The sequence below is a fragment of the Ailuropoda melanoleuca genome, chromosome 20, assembly GCF_002007445.2.
Source record: "Ailuropoda melanoleuca isolate Jingjing chromosome 20, ASM200744v2, whole genome shotgun sequence".
NCBI lineage: Eukaryota > Metazoa > Chordata > Mammalia > Carnivora > Ursidae > Ailuropoda > Ailuropoda melanoleuca.
Window position 1 is genome coordinate 28,452,564 of NC_048237.1, and position 15,829 is coordinate 28,468,392.

Here is a 15,829-nt window from a genome sequence, read left to right on the forward strand (position 1 = left end):
ATGTGGTCCGGCACGTGACAATGTGGGCCAGAGAGATTGAGTCCAAGGACTTCTGAGGATGTTATCATTCAGTGTGCCATAATGAGAATGTGAGTCCCAGAATTTAGCAGCTTTTTTTTTTTTTTTAATCTCAAGGGGAAAACCTGGAGCTTTCTAGAGCAGCTAACATTGAGGAAGGCAGAATGGAGGAACAAGGGAAAAACCCATGTCCTCTTACATGTTGGATCAAGCTTCCACTGAACGTGGTCCTGGAGGGTGACCTGATCAGGGGGAAGCCAGCAGCCTGGGTGGTGAAAGGATTCACCCAAGGCAGAACAAAGGAGATAGAAGTTTATGGGATACACCTCAAGGAAGCCGCAGGCAGGACAGCAAAGCAGACACTGTCTGTCAAGAGATGGGGTGGGGGTGGCATAGGGTGAGGTGAGGAAGTATGGGAACGTATGGAATTCTCCTTTTTTCGTACCTGTGCCGGCTCGTAAGTAGCCCGTTGGCCAGCTAGGGCTTATGGGTATTTTGAGTGCATCACCTAATGGGCCTGTTTGTATTCAGCTCAGTGGTCACTGTGGGCCCTTCCACCTCGCTCGGGTTACCGTGGTTCAAGTTGGTTGCCTAAAATGGCCTCTATAGGTCCTACCTGGATTTTTAGTCACAGGTTTTTCATTTTTTGTTTTTTGTTTTTTTTTTTGAATTCCACCTTAGGGTTTTCTGGCACTTGTAACTGGAAGACTCCTAACTGATATCCCAGGGAAGTGTAAAGACAGTGAATGTTCAATTTGGGTATAGTTGTCAAGATGGCCTTTTAGGAACACGTGTCTCCGTGAGATCTCATCTATCTCACGGCAAGCAATGAGCCGACGCACATGGTGCTCAGCAGGGTGACTGACCAGAGAGGAGCTCCCAGGAATTGTAGCAGTCATTGTGATAACGACCACTGTGGTGCCAGCCATCAGGGAAATGCAAATCAAAACCACCATGAGCTACCACCTCACACCAGTCAGAACGGCAAAAATTAACAAGGCAAGAAACAAATGTTGGCGAGGATGTGGAGAAAGGGGATGCCTCTGACACTATTGATGGGAATGCAAGCTGGTGCAGCCTCTCTGGAAAACAGCATGGAGGCGCCTCAAAAAGTTGAAAATAGAACTTACCCTATGACCCAACAATTGCGCTAGTAGGTATTTACCCCAGAGATACAGATGTACTAGAAAGAAGGGGCACCTGCACCCCAATGTTCATAGCAGCAATGTTCACAATAGCTAAATCGTGGCAGGAGCCAAGATGCCCTTCAACAGATGACTGGATTAAGAAGATGTGGTCCATATATACAATGGAATATTACTCAGCTATCAGAAAGAACGAGTTCTCAACATTTGCTGCAACATGGATGGAACTGGAGGGGATTATGCTAAGTGAAATAAGTCAATCAGAGGAAGACACTATCATATGTTTTCACTCATATGTGGAACATAAGGAATAGCAGGGAGGACCATAGGGGAAGGGAGGGAAAACTGAAGGGGGAGAAATCAGAGCAGGAGACAAACCATGAGAGACTCTGGACTCTGGGAAACAAACTTGAGGGTTTCAGAAGGGGAAGGGGAATTATGGTGATGGGTATTAAGGAGGGCACATGTTGTGATGAACACTGGGTGTTATGTGCAACTAATGAATCGTTGAAACCTACATCAAAAACTAATGATGTACTGTATGCTGGCTAACTGAACATAATAAAAAAAAAAATGATGATGGTGGTGACTGTGATTGCTGGTCAGACAAATTATTTGGCAAATACAGAGAGAAGATGCTGAAAAGTGCATCTTTGGCCGACACAATAAACTAGAATAAGAATTTGCCTAAATTCCCCCCATTTAATACTAAAAAGAAGTTCTAATAAGTTTTTCTCAAACTCTCATAGCTTGTATCATGGGTCTTCAGTGAATGGCGAGTACACTCCACCCCCTTATAGGAATAAGCCTACGGTTGGCTCAAGATGCACATTGTTCCAAGACACCACCCTTAACTACAAGCAGCTTTCCTTAAAACAAATGCAAAGTACTATTTCTATTGTCTGCATTTTTCAGGGAATGTCAGTGTGTGATCTCCAAAAGAATGAGGCACTGGAAATGGCGTGAACGCCAGTAATCACACTATTACTGTAAGAGAAACAATTTCCTTTTTCTACAGGTAACTTACCAGGTGTAAAGCTTGTTAACTAAAACGTGTGAAATTTGTATCGATAAACTCTTACAAATAATAGAACTCCTTTTTTGTTTGAATCGGTTTTGTCAGAAAATGGGAACTATCTGTATACGTAAAATTTGTGGGTCCTTGAAAGGCACCGTGTTTTCGCTGTTTTTTCTTTTAGTATTATAAAAGGATTGAGTTTACTTGATCCATGACCTGAAGGATGTACATTTCTATCTTATGGCAATTTAGGGCGTAATGTGTGTCCATATACTCTGACTTACCACCCTTCTTAAGTAGTTAGCTAATCACCATCCTCCTAGGTAGTTCACGTTTACAGAATGACGCGGAGGGCTCTGTGAGTCACCCGACAGTGGCTGTGAACTGAGTACACCGCCCCAGGCGCATGCGTACTGTTGGGACACCTCAAGCAGAGGGGATTTACCCACCAGAGGCTCATGAAGCTTAAGATTTAGGACTGTACGCTTAGCAAGTCTCTTCTAAGGATCTTGGCTGGGGCTGGGGGACCCTAGCAATTTTTACTTGTAACCTTTGTTTTCCTAGGGAGGGTTTCCAAAATGTTACAAGAGTCAGCCTCACAAAAGTAAGGAATATCTTGATTTCTTTCTTTTGAGGAGTAGGAACAAAGGGAGAGCAAAATCCATTTTGGCTTGAACCCGCGCTCATAGTGGCCTTTACAGGGATAGGGAGTTAAAGCTCTTGCTCTCTCTGGGACGCAGAGAGCGTGCCACTCAGAAGCTGGGGCAGAGAAGTGTGGTATTGTGCAGGCATATCGGGTTAGTATGCAAAGCAGCGGGCCATGCTGTGTTGTGTTGGTCTATTTTCTGTGTCAGCTTGACTGGGGTAAGGGATACCCACAGAGCTGGTCAGACATTGTGTCTCAGGGTGTCTATAAGGGTGTTTCTGGATGAGATCGGTTAGCATTTCAATCTGTACGCTGAGTAAAGAAGTGCACGAATGCAGCTGGGTATTGTCTAATACATGAGGCCCCGAGTAGAATAAAAGGTGGGAGAAGGGAGAATTTGTTCTCTACATCTTCTCCTGCCCTCGCACCTCGGTGCTCCTGGTTCATGGACCTTCGGGCTCAGACTAGGACTTAATACTATTGGTTCCTTTGGTTCTCGGGCCTCTGGATTTCAACTGAAACAGTATCACTGGCTTTCCTGGACTTCTAGCAGAATTGTGGACTTGACAGCCTTCTGAATCATGTAAGCCAGTCACTCATATTAAATCTCTTTCTATATATCTATATACAGGCTTTTGGTTTATTTCTCTGGAGAACCCTGTTTAATATTATTGTAGATGTGGAGAGGAAGGACTTCTGTAATTTGTCCTTGGCCCTGGGATAGGAGAATGATAACACAGGGCAAGCATAGCACACAGGCTCAAGCACGTTGAGAAGAGGACCCGTGGAAACAGGAAGAAACTGAACGTTACCATGCAAACAAATTTCTGTTTCCCGGTAGCCTACTTAAGCGTCTGTGTCAGTGTTTTGTGAACGGGAATCGGCAGTTAGGACCGGAAACTCTGCACATCCTTTGGAAATTACAGCTTGAAGCTAACCATATAGTGTCTGCACAGTAAGCTAACCATATAATATAGTTTTCTACCATACAAAATATGTAGTAGAAGGTATTTGTCATTTCACAGCACAAGTCATTTTGTAAAACGCTTCTAGCACGATACTAACATATGAATACGAGCTCATTTAAAATACATTCAGACAATACAAATAAAGAAGTCTCCTCTCGGCTGTCCCCCATCTCTGTACGTTTAGTGTGCCAATTTCAGTCATCACCTTAGGAAGGGGAACCCGTGTCACCAGTTTGCGGTATGTTCCTCTGTGCCTTTTTGCACATAAATTTACATTTGCAACTGCAGTTAAATGTACATAGTATCTTTTTGACTTTCGGGATCAGCTTTCAAAAAAGAACAAGAGAGTATCCTACGAGACAGGCACAGTAACTTTTGCTTTAAACTCAAGAATATATATTAAAAGATCCTTCATATCAGTCTGTATAGATGTATCTCATAATTAACAGTTGCATAATACCCTGTCGCGTGACCATACCGATATTTGTTTACACCTTCCCTTATTGATAGACCTTTTGCTATTATGGTCAATGAGGAACGAATACTTTTGTGCATTTTTGTGTGTACTTGTATGTGAATTTCTCTGGGGAGGATACAAAATGATAGAATGACTGGGTCAGTGAATTTTCTTACACTTTACATTTCAATGGAAGCTATCACTGTTCTCCAAAACCCTTGTTCTAGTTTATGCTCCCACCATGTACGTGGGTGTTCAGCTCCCCATCTCAAGTAATATACAACGTTACTCCTTTTAATTTTTTGCTAATTTGATGAACATAAAAAGTTTTCTAATTTTTGGATGATTCAATTTTTTTTTTAAAGATTGTATTTATTTATTTATTTAGTTAGTTACTTAGTTAGTTAGAGCTCGCAAGCAGGGGCAGGGGCCGAATAATTTCAAGCAGACTGCACGCTGAGCGCAGAGCCAAATGCGGGGCTTGATCCCTCAACCCTGAGATCACGACCAAGAGTCACATGGTTAACTGAGCCACCCAGGCGCCGCAAGGATCATTTAATTTTTAAGTAAATATTTTGTTATTTTTGTAAGTTCCTCATTAAAGAACAATCCTAAATATTATTATACTTAGATACTTGTACTCACAGCTTGTCTATTATGGGTAAGATTCTGGAACCCAAAGTTGGCAAAACAAAGTAAGCAGCCCTTTCAAAATGCAGACATGGCAACTTGTAATTTTGGCTAGTTGGGTTGTGTATTATACCTAACTCAGAGATGATTTCTGCCTCAATGTTCCAAGGGAAGACAACAAAAATCTTAACAAACTGACCTTAAATACAGCTAATAGACCTAATTAAAGTAAGTTTGATTTTACAAACATTTACTCTGCAACTATTGTGTTCATAGCCCTCTGCTAGGACTAAAAAGATAAATGAGGTATGATACTGAGTATTTTACAGTTTCATAACGAACACTGATAGGCTAAAAAATAAATATAATGCAAGGAATATTTTACTAAGGGTCAAATGACATGTAAACTGGATGCTCCAGAAACTTTAAGAAGGGAATTCTAATTAAGGTATTAGGACTGGCTTCAGAGCTGGTGTATGGGTAAGGCCCTGAAAACATAGATTTCACGTGACGGGGAATAGAGAAGGACATTCAAAGCTGAGAGAACAGGGAGAAGAGCATAAAGGTGAGGCCATGCGTCATCCCCTGAGGCCTAATGTCTGTGTGTGCGTGCACGTGCGTGCGTGTGTGCACGCACACACTAGGGGTGGGATTTGGGAATTAATGTGGGAGATAAGCCTGGAAAGTTATTTGGGCCTGGAATGGACATTATTCTATAGGACAGTATTTTTCAAAAGGCAGATCAACTACACCTGAACAGGTTAGCCTGCTTATTTAAAACGCACGTTCCCCAGCCTCACCCCAACAGGATTAAATATCTGGGATTTGGGGCCTAGGGGTCTTCATTTTCAACAATATCCCATAAGGGTTTGGTTTTTGTGTTTTTGTTTATGTTTTAAGTGCATTAAATTTGAAAATCACTCTTTCAGACAAGAGTGGGCCTTTGAAAAACTTTGACTCTTCTTCTGGGAGGGTCTAAGGAAATCAACCACTTTGGGAACATCCTGCAGGTGGTGAAGGGAAAGGAAAGGGTAGTGACCCTGGAAAAAAATCTTACTGACTAGTGCCCTTGGGACATACTGTCTTTGGGATTGCTCTAATATCAGGATGTATGCTGGTCAGAGCAGCCCGGGTCAAAAGCAGAGATGCATTTAGGGCCATTTAAAACCAGTATTAGCCTTAATGCTCTTTGAAAGAGGCGTAATTAGGAATGTAAAAGTCAGGTTACCTCTGATTAGTGAGAAATAGAGTGAAGGGTGAATCCATTAGGAGCTACTTGTAAGACATTCACACTTTAAGAACATTGCTTTGATGATTTTGAAGGGACTGCTGTGGAGGAGAAAGGCAGCTGAACCAGTTCCTACTTCAAAGACCTATTACACTGTTTATCTTTTTAGGGCAATACCCTTAATTGTTTTGAGTGGCACTAAAAGGCTCTTTTAATTTGAATATGAATGACTTGGCCATTTGCAGGTAAATTTTGGTTGACCATAAGTTTAACTCCATACTATGACTCAACTAATAGTTTTTAGATTGTTTGCATTTGCCTGCATGTATTTATGTTTTTATGTGCATAATTCTATGTGCTTTTATGCACTTTCAAATTATATTAAAGATGCTGATCCTTACTACTGCGAGCTATTTGGGAGAGAGATCTTTATCACTCATTTGGAAATGAGACCAAGGTTACGTGTTTTCCTTCATTCAGTACTGGAAACCAGGTTTTCCAAATTCTCATCAGGATTCTTCTCTCTAAACGCCTTGAAGACAATTAAAATGTGATGGCGATGCACTGTGACAGATAAGGAAATTGTTCGCTGTCCCCTGCAGATATAAACATTCTGGAGAAACACTGCAGTCTGAGAAATGGGAGGAGAGCCACACACAAAGAATTTTGAGAGGCTTAGCTGTGAGGAGGTAGTTACAGCTCAACAGAAAGAGGCAAGTCGCTGGACAACCTTAAGATTCTTTCTGCAGATAGGTCTTTGAGTTGAATTTTTGTCTGCTGTAGTAAACCCCTCGAGCAGAAGATGCTCTACCAAAATACACTTCACAAGGGGATCATCTCAGGTAGATGTCAGGGTGATGATAGAAAGGAAGGACTGCATAAACTGGCCTTAGGGTTTTGGACGGCACCAGCTCCAAGTTGTAATAGAAGGAATTCAACAACATTCACGGTGTACCTACCAACTTCAGGGCACTAGCTGTTTATATTCTCGGGAATTGGAAAGACGGATAGGATCTAATAGATGTAAACTTCCAAAGGTACCGAAACGTACAAACTTTTCTCATTGATGGTCCCGCCAGAGTTTCCATTAGGACACGGCACAACAGCTTTCTGAAATAAGAAAGGGATATGGGCTGTAAGAACCATGGCAACGGTCACTAGAAATGGTGTATGTGGCCAGAACAATCTATGAGGATCATGCTGTGTTGTTTTTAGCACTCCAGCCCCGGAAGCCTAGTATTTTCTTTTATTGCCTCCAGCACCTTGATACTTAAAAAATATTCTTGGGTCTTCCTTTAAACCCTTCTCTCAGTAGTCATATAGACATCTCTTTGGGCTATGAGCTCATAAATGAAATAGGATCCCTGCCTTGATGAAACTGCATGGGAGACATCCAAGAAATATCTGCTCTAGGAAATGATTTGATGATTCAACATGTTGGCACTCTTTCTTCTGAACCAGGACTGTGCCAGCCTTAGTGTCAGGGGTCACCGTTGGAAGGTTTGGCTTTCACTGGCTGTAACATGGAGTTTTAATCTGCCCTGGTCAGTAAAAGTCCAGCAGCTTTTTCTACCCACTTAGAGATCTTCAATCACTTGGCCAAAACCCAGTTTGGGTATTCTACAAACCCAGAATTCCCCAGTAATTTCACTTGGATGAGACATTGCATTTTCTGTTCTCTTTGCCCCTCAAACTTGCATCACATTACATGCTATTAAACATGTTTCACTACCAAGCTGGCTGAGACAGTAGGCGCACGATAACTGTGCTTTGTACTCACTGACTCCCTTCAGAGGCCAAGTTTATAAACCACTTGTTTATTTGGCAAGAATGCAAAAGGAGTCTCCTTCATTTCTTCCTTCCCCATTTTCTACCTCTGAATTGAATTGTCTGAAAGAATTCCACAGGTAACGAATGGATTTATATGAAATGTGGTTCATAATGCCATCTTGACTTTTTCAGTTAAAAAATTTTTTGTTAGTCTTGGGGTGCCTGGGTGGCTCACTTAGGTTAAGCATCCAACTCTTGATTTTGGCTTGGGTCATGATCTCAGGGTTGTGAGTTGGAGCCATCAGGCTCCACGCTGAGCTGGGAGTCTGCTTCTGTCTCCCTCTGCCCCTCTCCTGGCTCACCCATGTGTGCTCCATTTCTCTCTCTCTAAAATAAATAAATATACCTTAATTTTTTTTTATTAGTCTCTATGTTGCTGTATCAGAGAAATTAAGACTGGAACATATGGCTGTGAGGGTCAGCTATAGTTTGCCTTTTAGAGATCTATGTCTAGAGAATAAGCCTTGAAAATCAATAATATTAATCTCCAAAGTACTTCCCTTGGAGATTTCAGTGCATACGTAAACACATTTGACTTGTTTGCTTTCTTTGTGGTCAGCATCCTTAATCCATAGCACCATCTTGGGTTTTGTTGAAGACAGGTTAAAGAAGTTTAAGGAAGGTCCTATGCTTGCCCCTAAAGCAACGCTAAAGCAACTGTGCTATCTCTGAGGAGACGAAACACACATAAAAAGGTGACAAAACAGGGACGCCAGAGTGGCTCAGTCGGCTAAGCATCTCGCTTCAGCTCAGGTCATGATCTCAGGGTCCTGGGATGGAGTTCCACATCGGGCTCCTTGCTCAGTGGGGAGCCTGCTTCTCCCTCTGCCTGCCGCTCCCCCTGCTTGTGCTCTCTCTCTCTCTCACTGTCTGACAAATAAGTGAATAGAATCTTTTCAAAAATGGTGACAAAACACATAGAACATCCTAAAATACAGTAGAGAAAAATGGTATAGAAGTCACACTAATTGGATTTGAATTCTCACTCTACCACTTGTTAGTTCTGTGATTCTGGGCAAGTTACTTAACTGCTCTGGTCCTCATTTTTCCCACCTATAAAATGGGAATAATAACAGTTAACCCATCTAAGGGTCTTAGGACAGGATATCAGTATTAGGGATATTAATAAGATATTAAATAAAAAGATGCATGTAAACAAAGTGTGAATTTTTGAAGAGAAAGATTTCTTTGAGTTAGAATACTTAAGGGAGTTTCCATGAAATGGTTAATGATCTGGTTGAATTTGAGCTCTGAATTTCAAAATTAGAAATATTTTCTTTTCTGCACTTACTGACTCCCTCCTCAAGCCAAGTTTATATCCCACTGACCCATCTGACAAGAATGTATCAATAGCTCATCTATTATTCCCAAATCAGAATTTTTAAAATTATGAAATAATATGTTTATTATAAAACATATAGAACAGACACAAGTACAGAGAAGAAAATGCCATATTACATTATGCTCTGTTGATATTTTCTGCATTTTCTTCCTTCTTTTTTTTCTATGCATGTATTTTAACCAAAACGTGGTCGTGGTACATATGCAGTTTTGTATCCTGCTTTTTCATTAAGTCCATGGGATGGCATTTTCCATTGTCGTCACTTACTTTTATTTTTATTTATTTATTTTTAAAGATTTTATTTATTTATTTGACAGAGATAGAGACAGCCAGCGAGAGAGGGAACACAAGCAGGGGGAGTGGGAGAGGAAGAAGCAGGCTCCCAGCGGAGGAGCCTGATGTGGGGCTCGATCCCATAACGCCGGAATCACACCCTGAGCCGAAGGCAGACGCTTAATGACTGAGCCACCCAGGTGCCCCGCCCCCCAAAAAAAGAAATGAAATTTTTACTGAGGAGAGACAAAAGAGATATTTCTTCCTCATTCTGATTTATTTTCTCCTGTTCTCTCTCCTCCTCCTTCTTCAAAAGAGTCTGTTAATCAAAGACAATTCGTGGCTAATTTTGGAAAAAAACATTTTTTGTCAAATTTAATTTCTACTCTTGGTTCACACGAGTATCTTGGAAAGTCTGTAGTAGTCAAATAGTCAAGTAGAAAATATTTTCCCATGAGCTGGAAATAAATTATGGAGAATTGCTCGACAAAGATTCAGACTTTAGAATAGTAATTTAAAAAAATCACATTTTGCTCTTGACTCTGTTTGCTCATGACTTGGTAGAATCCAGTTCTTTTTGTTGAGTTTGCTGTTGCTGCTGGTTAGACCCTGCTCAGGGGATAAGTCTAAAATGCACGTTGTAGGGGCGCCTGGGTGGCTCAGTCCTTAAGCGTCTGCCTTCGGCTCAGGGTGTGATCCCGGCGTTATGGGATCGAGCCCCACATCAGGCCCCTCCGCTATGAGCCTGCTTCTTCCTCTCCCACTCCCCCTGCTTGTGTTCCCTCTCTCACTGGCTGTCTCTGTCTCTGTAGAATAAATAAATAAAATCTTAAAAAAAAAATGCACGTTGTCTCATCAGTTGTTTTCCTAGGGGAGACTGATTTCTACCCTCTACATTGCTTCTCAGCAGGTCTGCTGTAAGTGGGGAAGAGCTGGGGGAAGTTTACACAATCGTGTCTCACAGGAGGTTTGATGTAAAAGAGATTAAACCTTAGCATTGTTTCCCAAATTATTCTAAATGTCAGTTTAAGAGGCTTTTAAGATTTTGGTTTGGTTTTTTTTTTTTTCTTTTCTTTTCTTTTCTTTTTTTTTTTTCTAAACGGAAGTATTAACTAGAACTGCCAGGGGCAGTTAGTTTGAGAAAAGCAATACTGTGCATCTTAAATTGGGTAGAAATTTTTATGACTCAAATTCTTCATTTATTATACCCAGATGGTGGGAACAGGCTGCTGTCTCTGATGCCCTGGTGGAAATAAACCATCAAGGGATCCTTTTCTAAGATGGGAGCCTCACTAAGAAGTTTGAACATGGCACCAGCATTGCCTTTTCTTTACCATCGTGACCAGTGCTTCATATTGCAACATCTTTAACTTAAGTATGATTCTTTGACTTCCCTGAGATTTAAAGCTCTTCCTGAAAATTGCAGTTGCCTATATGTATGTTGGCTAAGAAATTAACTGAAGGTGTTGCTTTACCAAGTAACTACCCACCTGAAACCTGAAAAGATGAAGCAATCATTTGTTCACTCGGTAAATTATTTGTTCATTACCCATAAAGCACATGATAACCTTAAGGCAGTCAGGAAAAGAAGTTGCTGGAAAAAAAGCTAAGTATGAAAACTGAACAAACTATTTAAAAGTAATATATATAAACCATATCTTAATGGGAATTTCTTTTGTTTTGAGAAAACTTTATGTAAAAATTAACTATACTGGCAAACCATAAAAGACTTAATGATAGAGAACAAACTGAGGGTTGCTGGAGAGGAGGTGGACAGGGGCATGGGCTAAAGGGGTGATGGGTATTAAGGAGGGCACTTGTGATGAGCAGTGGGTGTTGTATGTAGGTGATGAATCACTAAATTCTACTCCTAAAAGCAATATTACATTATCTGTTAACTAACTTGAATTTAAATAAAAACTTGGAAAAAAATACTGGTATAATGTGGCATTGTTATTAGCTTAACATACATAGCACATCATAAGTATAAAGTATGTTTACATACAGTATCTCATTTAACTTATACAACTTTTTTTGTGTTAGGTAGGGAAGACATTACCATCTTATTTTTACCCATCAATAAGTTGATAGGTAGTTACCTGCTAGTAAGAGATGGAGCGAAGAATCAAAAGTAGGTCTTCTGAGTTTTAGACTGGCTCCTTTCTTCTGTATTATAATGCGGAGAGAGAAGATAAAGAATAGCTACATTTGCATATGTGACACCTTAAAGGTTAGGCCAGCACTTTCGTGGTAATCACTGTCATAGTTTTTTCCTTTTAAGAATGAATGTAAACTAGGGTATTGCTAGGATTTTATCTCTTAGTATAAATGGACAAGTAATTATGGTTTAACTATATAGTAAGACTGAAGGAAAAAAAGTCATAATATTTTAAGTTTGAACACAAACATTTATTATTGCGAATTTTTTAGGAAGGAAAAACTCAAGTTTTGTTTTATCTAAGCATTGCATCAGGATTTCCTTTGTTGTTTTTTCTATCTCATTTGATAGTAAGTTTACTGGGAGGTGCAAAGCTGAATTGGCAAAAATTGCAGCCGGAATCACCTAATTCTGCTTCTCCTTAGGTGGAGGGATTTCCTCTCTGAGGGTAGTGTGGGTAGACGATGACAGGCCAGGTTGTATGCTGCTGAAACCACTATTGTATGTTGGAAGAATGAGCAACAGATAAAGAATTTTGGTGGTTTGACTTAGTATGGATATCTCCTAACCCAAAGCTTGGGAAAAATTCTAGTCATGGTACCCCTTCTCAGTAGAAAACTGAGGGAAGAGGACTGCCATCATTTATGCTTGGGATATAGCGCCACATGGATGCAGACCTGGAAAATAATCACTTAAAGGTCAGAAAACCAAGGAACTAGAACGTAATTCAACTCAACAAATGTTTATCAAGTGCCTCCTCTGGGTCAGGCACAGTTCTGCGACCTAGGACTATGGCAGAAAGCAAGTGACATACAGCCTCTGCAGTCATGGAACTACAGGTGCGGGGAATTACTGATATTCAACATGTGGTTAATTACAAGGATGAGGAATGTTATGGATAAAAAAGAATAGGGGACTATAGGAATGAAGAGTAAGGGGATTTAATCTAGTCTAGGGATTGAGGGAAGAGTTTAATCTTTTAAACTTTACAAAATTCTTAGGGAAAAAAGCGGAAGAATTAAAAAAAAACGAGGCGTAGTGGTTAATTTTATGTTCAACTTGACTGGATAGTGGGATGGCCAGATAATTGGTCAACATGACCTGGGTGTGTCTGTGAGGATGTTTCTAGATAAGATTAACATAAGATTGAGTAAAAGAGATTGCTACCCTGATGTAGGTGGCCTTTATTTAACCAGTTGCAATTGGGTCATACTTAGAATTAATATGATTTATCAAAGGCATGAAGTTACTTAACATTAAGCTAATAATTTATTAAAAACTTTAAACAATTACTGAATTTTAACAACATTGATTTCATGTTGCCACTCAGCTGATGGAGGAATCTTATCAACCATACATATATTCATATGTAACTACACAGCTACAAACTGAATATTGTAGGAAGGATGAATCCTGAAGATAAATACAGCTGTCCAGGAAGAGTGTGAGTTATCAGCCAGCCAGTAAACACTAGTAAATATGATTTACAGTATTAGGAGCAGCAAATGTGTGGTGAAAACAAAAGAAATAGAAAATGTGGCACTTTCCCCCAGAGAGCTTACAGTCTAATCCTGAACCAGATCAAGTACCATAACTACACCACTAAAGGACTGTGAGTCTAGTAGAAATTTCAGCTGTGCAAACCAAAACTCACATGGGAAGGGACGTGGGGCAGGAGTGCACAGAGATAGGTGGGGTTAATTCATTGAAGACATTTTTATTAAGAGCAAACCAGGCTGAGGCATTCCTGTTAGCAATGAGGATTCAGCAGTGAGCAAGAGACCCAGATCCTCTGGGAGGCTTATGACACAACTAGAAGCTAGTGAACAAACAGTCTTCCCCAAATTATTCGGTGAGGCTTGTGCTAAGTGTCACAAAGAAGCTTGGGTGCTGTGAGGGTGTCGAAGGAAGGTTAGGAAAGGCTCTTCAGAAGAAGTGACGTTTTAGCTCTGACAAGAAAAAAGAACAAGAATCAATCCAATTAAGGGAGAAGGGGAGGGCCTCAGTTATCAGCACAGGGAAGACCCCTATGTGGAAAGGAGATCAACAGCTTTGAAAAATTGAAAGGGTAGTATGTGTGGTGCATGGTAGCTAGAGAGAATGTAACAGATTATGTGGGCCTTGCAGGACCCTAAAAACGTTAGAAGGTCATGACAAGTCTTCTGGCAAAAGAGTGACATGATCAGATGTTCATTTTGGGAATGTTTTGATAGCTCTGTCTATTGTGTGGCTAATGGACTGTAGGAGATGAAGAGTAGAAACATGAAAAGCATCACAGTTGGTGCAGGCATCAGGGAACAGTGGATTAGCCCAGAGTATTAGTGATGTACACAGAAAAGGGGAAGACAATCTCAAAGGAAAGGCAAATATTTTGAATTCAACCTGTTGAGACTACGAAGAGATTTTACAGAAGGCCACTGCTTAAAAGTTAGGTTAAAGATGATCCCAACGTTGGGGGTGCCTGGCTGGCTCGGTTTGTGGAGCATGCGACTCTTGATCTCAGGGGTGGGGGTTTAAGCCCCACGTTGAGTGTAGAGATTACTTTTAAAAAACCTTAAAAAATATAAAAGATTATCCCAATGTCTTTGCTCGGGATGGATCACGTAGGCAAACAGGAAAGAGGCACCTTTATTTGACACCCTGAAGAGATCCAGTAGTGACAAAAAATAAGTAGAACCAAATCCTTTTCTTGGATATTCAGTCCTCCACAAATATTAGTATGGTGACAGGGCTTGTAAATAGTGGAGAGAAGGACTCTGCATCTCAGGAATCCTATAGGAGCTGGTTTGGAAACAAGAACAACAGTAATAGCGACAAATACAACTGCTACTCATGGTGTTTCTAATATGTGCTCACTAAGCACTTACCGTATTTGATCTCATTTCATCTGTGCCATCACTTTATATTTTTAAATCTCCATTTGCAGTTAGAAAATAGAGCTCAGAGATACAGTTAACTTCCCAAGCATGAAGCAACTAAGAAGTGGCAGAGGCAAGATACAGGTCTAGATTTGACTACCTCTAAAATCCTTGTGCTTTACCACGAATCACTCCACATCATTTCTGAAACACCAGGAGACCCATGGTCTATATTTTATCTAGGAGGAATCAAGAAATGACTCCAAATGCCCCATCTATACCAAGCTTCTAGACCCATCTGAGGTCCCACTGCAGTGGAAGCAGCTGCTTGGGGATGAAGAGAGGGCCGAACATAAGAATAGGGAAAGAAGAACTGAAGTCTCTCTGTTTCCTCACCCCCAATACTGTCAACTATCTGGATTTAAACTCTATGCATTGATTGCTATCCTGGTTTCATTTTCTGAATCCCTAGGGTAAGAAAGTGTCTTTGTCTAGACAGCACTTGCCCAGCACCCCACATGCCTTTCAAGAAGTGACTGTGCTGGGATTTGAACCTAAGTCTAGTAGAATTCCAATGTGCACGGGCTTCGTCACACACCACATAGGCCCTTTGTGAGACTGGGGGAGGTTGAAGAGGGTAAGGACAAGGACTGCAGAGGAGCCTTTTAGTTTGAACAGCCAGAGGCAATAGCTTCTGGGATGGTTGTGACAAGGAACCAGAAAGTCTAGAATTTAAACTGTACTCCACTGGCCACAGATAGTAAATGACTTCAGCTCCTTCCGCCTTTGTGGAAATCCGGCTTATGGTATATATTATAGGCACGTCAAGAATGAGTTTTGTGGCCTCAGCGATTTTACTGTTAAAAGTCATGCGCCAAAGTATAGGATAGTAATTATAGGAGAGAAAACAGATTTTACCAAGTTTAACTCAATTTAACATTGTGTCTTAACAAATCTTGAGTTCCAAACCAATGCCACTCATTGGGGGATTCAAGTTCACATGTCTTTGCAACACACAGCTTCCTGCCGCTATGGAAAAAGGGCTTTAGAAGACTTACAAGCCTTCATAGACGTCAAATAAGTCTTATGAAACAACATGTTCACGTGTTAAGTGTAAATGAGTCAGAAACATAAGGATTAAATTTCCCTTAAAATACACAGGGGTTTGAAAATGAAGGGAAAAATGCTGAGGGCGAAACGTGTTTTGGATTTTGGCAAACCCAAAACATTTGAAAAAAATGGTTTGATGTTTGATGAA